Raw genomic sequence first — 4,127 nt, forward strand, 5'->3', positions numbered from 1 at the left:
AACAAGGAGCACGTGATCGCGCCTCAGACGTCCTTCCCGGGAAGAAGTGGCGCGCGTGTCACTGCTGTCACAGGAAGACGGAGCACGTGATCGCACCTCAGGCGTCCTTCCGGGAAGAAGTGGTAGCGTGTCACTGCTGTCACAGGAAGACGGAGCGCTGAAAACAAAGAAGGAGCAGAAGAAAACGTTTCTTCTTTCCGGTTTTCTGCAGGGTCTTCCTGGAGGGCTGGAGAGGGGTGAGGACACAGGACCCTTGGGGACGCGCCAGGCTGCAGAGCTTCCCGCTCGTCCCGCTTGTGGGGTCCCTGGCTGCCAGAGGCGCCTTCACCCCCTGATGCCCAGCCCGGCCCGGCGTCTCTGCCGGACTCACCCACTCCTCCCTCCGCTGCTCAGAATCCGAGAGCGGATGGGGGGGCTGCCGCGGCAGAAACGGGGAGACACGGGGAGGGGCCGCTCAGCGCCAGGCGCCGCTGGGGCTCCAGAGGAGGACCCGGCTTTGTGGCCCAGGCCGTGGGTGCCGGCTGGATGCTCCGTTTCCTCGCCGCTCTGGGGACTCCCGCCCGACCCGCGGCAGCGCTGAGGCTGTTCTTCAAGGACTGCCCGGTCCAACCGCTTATCGATTGAGAGCTTTACACAGATGTCAGTTTTGATAAGAATTGCAGCAGGAAAAAACCTGGATGCACAGTTTGAAAATGATGAACGAATGACACCCTTGGCATCAGCCCTGATGATCTGGGGTTCAATTGAAAAGGACAAACTTCACGAAGAAATACAGAATTTAATCGAAATTCAGGCCATCGCTGTTTGTATGGAAAACGGCAACTTTAAAGAAACAGAAGTCTTTGAAAGAATATTTGGTGATCCAAATTCTTATATGTCTTTAAAAAGGAAATTGCTTATGATAATCTCTCAGAACGATACCTTTCATTCCGTTTTTTCAACACTTCAACTACAACCACACGATGGAGAAAATGAAGAGTTATGTGAATTATGTGCTAAATGAAAAATCATCCACCTTTCTAATGAAGGCAGCAGCAAAAGCGTAGAAAGTAAAAGAACAAGAACAATAACTTATCCAGAGAAACCCAATGGTAATGATGTTGAAATGGAAACCGAAGCTAATTTGGATACAAGAAAAAGGTCTCACAAGAATCTTTGCTTATCTAAGTTGAAACATGGAACCCAGCAACAAGACCCTAATAAGAAAGAAAGAAGAGTAGGAACTCTTCAAAGTGCAAGAAAGAAAAAAAGAAAGCAGAAGAGCCACGGAAAGTAGGAGACCTGTTTCAAAGGGTCAACTGGTGACTCCTGGAAAGCACTGAGCTAGAAAAAGACAGGTGTGGCTTTGGGAAGAAGACAAGAATTGGAGATCTGGAATGAGGAAATTTCTAGAGGGTAACATCTAAAATACTGTTGCAGTATAAATTCAACAACCTGACAAATGTCATGTTAAAAGGCACAATGAAGAAACTAAAACTGATTTGCTCAGACAGTGAAGAGTGATTGTGCTTGTAAAACTTGTTGAAAGGACAATTAAGTATTTTGATCGCTACATTTTGTTTGAGACTTGCATCATTGATGTATTTTAAAACTTTAAATCATTACAGTATTTTTCTGTGACCATCAATTAATATGAGGGTTTGTACTATAAGAGTTAAAGTATAGCTATCGTATTCTTTAAGAACTTTATTTTGATAAACTGTGAATTTGTTGAAGCCTGCTACATTTAGCATTCCCACGCCCAAATCCTGTTCCAATGAAAAAATTAAAAGCTAATATAAAAAAATTTAATTAACCTATTTTGTAGCTGTAGGCTGACCTCGACCCTGTAATGTAACCCATTAAAATGAATTTGCTAGATGATTGAATAACAATAGTCCTTTGGTATGAGATAATGACTTGGTTTATGTCCTTAATATGCTACTTAATTACTTAAGACATGTAGTAATAGAATGATAAATGTACAAAGTAACCTATAAGCATGACATTATTTTGTTTTCAATGGTTTCATGTAAAGAAAAAAATCTTGGACACAGTAAAACCCAAGGACGTAAGTGAACAATAGACACTGGGAAGGGAGGGTGGGAGTGAGAGCTGAAAACTGCCTACTGGGTGCTCTGCTTGCTACCTGGGCGATGGGATCATCCGTGCCCCACACCTCAGCAGCGCACAGTGTACCCAGCTAACAAACCTGCCCATGTGCTCCCTGAATCTAAAATAAAAATAAATTTTATTATTACCCACGGAACAAAATTTGTACTATTAGCAAGAGTCATTTTGTATCTCATTTGGAAAAAGTTGACTTTTGTTCCAGTGTTTAAACTTTGACAAAAATGGTTTTGAATAGATCTGTATAACCTGATGCCATAAATATAAGATTCTCTGATACATTCATTTAACATATCAATATTGGGCCAAAAATAATATTCTGTAAAGCTTAAATAGCTATTGACTAGCAGCACCTTGGCGCCTATGATAGGTAATAAACGAGGCCATACATACCTTACTAAGCAGTTTTGGTTTTTTACTAACATTGTATTCTTTAAAGATTTAGACTCACAGAATTATTTAGCATTTTGACTTGTGCTTTATTTAGCGAGTGAGTAAAAATATTGGAATATTGAAGCATTTGCATAAAAAATCAAATGGTAGTGTTTTGTAACCTGTATTTTATTTCCTATTAAGGTTTTATATGTTACTTTCCCATAGTTCCTGAATTTGTTATCCTATATACTATATATAAACAGAAACGGATAATTAAAAAAAATAATAATAATCTGACAGCTGCGCGGCGCCGCCCCCCTGTGGCCACAGGGCTAAGAACGGTTGCCTTTAGCTCCCGCCTCACCTCCTCAGCCAAGACCTCCCCTGGGTCTCCCTGGGTTCCCAGCAGCAGGAAAGGGGTCTGAACAAAAGAGGGCGCCCCTACCCCATGTCACGGTTGGGATCGGCCATGTCTGTGTGGGTCTATTCATGGGCTCTTTATTCTATTCCATTGATTTATGCCTATTTTATAACAATGTCACACTGCTTTTTATTACTACAGGTTTATAGTAAATCTTGAAATCACTCAATATGCATCCTCCAAATTCCTTCTTTTTAAAAATTATTTCAGCGATTCAAACTTATTTGTATTTCCATGGAAATAGTACCTTCAGCTTGCCAATTTCTTTTAACGTTTCTTTTAAAGCTCACCAGTGTCTTAATTGAAAATGCACTTAATTTAATAGCTCAATCTTGGAGAAGTAATAACACTGGATATTCCAGTTCTTGAATACACGATTTCTTTGTTAATTTTGATCTTTACTTTCTGTCGGTAGTGCTTGTAGACTTTAGCATAGAAATTATACACACTATTAAAAAATTGATGCCTGAACATGGTATTACTTTGCTAATTTTTATTTTGAGACAGAGTTTTGCTCTTGTTGCCCAGGTAGAATGCAGTGACATGATGTTGGCTCACTGCAAACTCTGCCTCCTGGGTCCAAAAGATCTCCTGCCTCAACCTCCTGAGTACCTGGGATTGAAGGCTTCCACCACCATGCCCAGCTAATTTTGTATTTTTAGTAGAGAGAGGATTTCGCCATGTTGGCCAGGCTGGTCTGGAACTCCTGACCTCAAGTGACCCACCCACATTGGTATCCCAAAATGCTGGGATTACAGGTGTGAGCCGCTGCACCCAACCTGTTTTGTATTATATTAATTGAGTTGTGTTATTTAATTTGCAGTTTATTTGAATCAAACGCTTTCCCATAAACCAATCTGGAATGACATAATTTTTTTTAATTTGTATTTGAATTTATTAATTCTTGCACCGAATTTTTGGTCTTTGTTCAAAAGAAATAATTGTTCTTGTTTCTTTTTTTTCTAATTTTGTTGTCTGCATTTTCTTTTTTTAATCTGAGTAATATTGGCCTCATAAATCCAGTTGAAAATAGTTGCCTCCTTTAATTTCTAAAAAGGTGTGTGTAAAATTGATGTTATTTTTCAACTGTGTGTTTCACACAATTCATCAGCAAAACCTTCTAGACAGACCTTCTGTATTCTCTATGGGAAGGATGTCAATTACAAATTCAATTTCTACAATTTATATATGGCTGGTCACATTTTCTATTTCTTCTTAGGTC

The 4,127-nt window shown here is 40.3% G+C and overlaps 1 pseudogene; it reads left to right on the forward strand.

Moving 5' to 3' along the window:
- The first annotated feature begins 342 nt into the window (after positions 1-342).
- LOC116547980 lies at positions 343-1,440 on the forward strand (annotated as a pseudogene).
- Positions 1,441-4,127: the final 2,687 nt, after the last annotated feature.

Source organism: Sapajus apella, unplaced genomic scaffold (assembly GCF_009761245.1).
Source record: "Sapajus apella isolate SASKATOON/1434 unplaced genomic scaffold, GSC_monkey_1.0 scaffold5967, whole genome shotgun sequence".
NCBI lineage: Eukaryota > Metazoa > Chordata > Mammalia > Primates > Cebidae > Sapajus > Sapajus apella.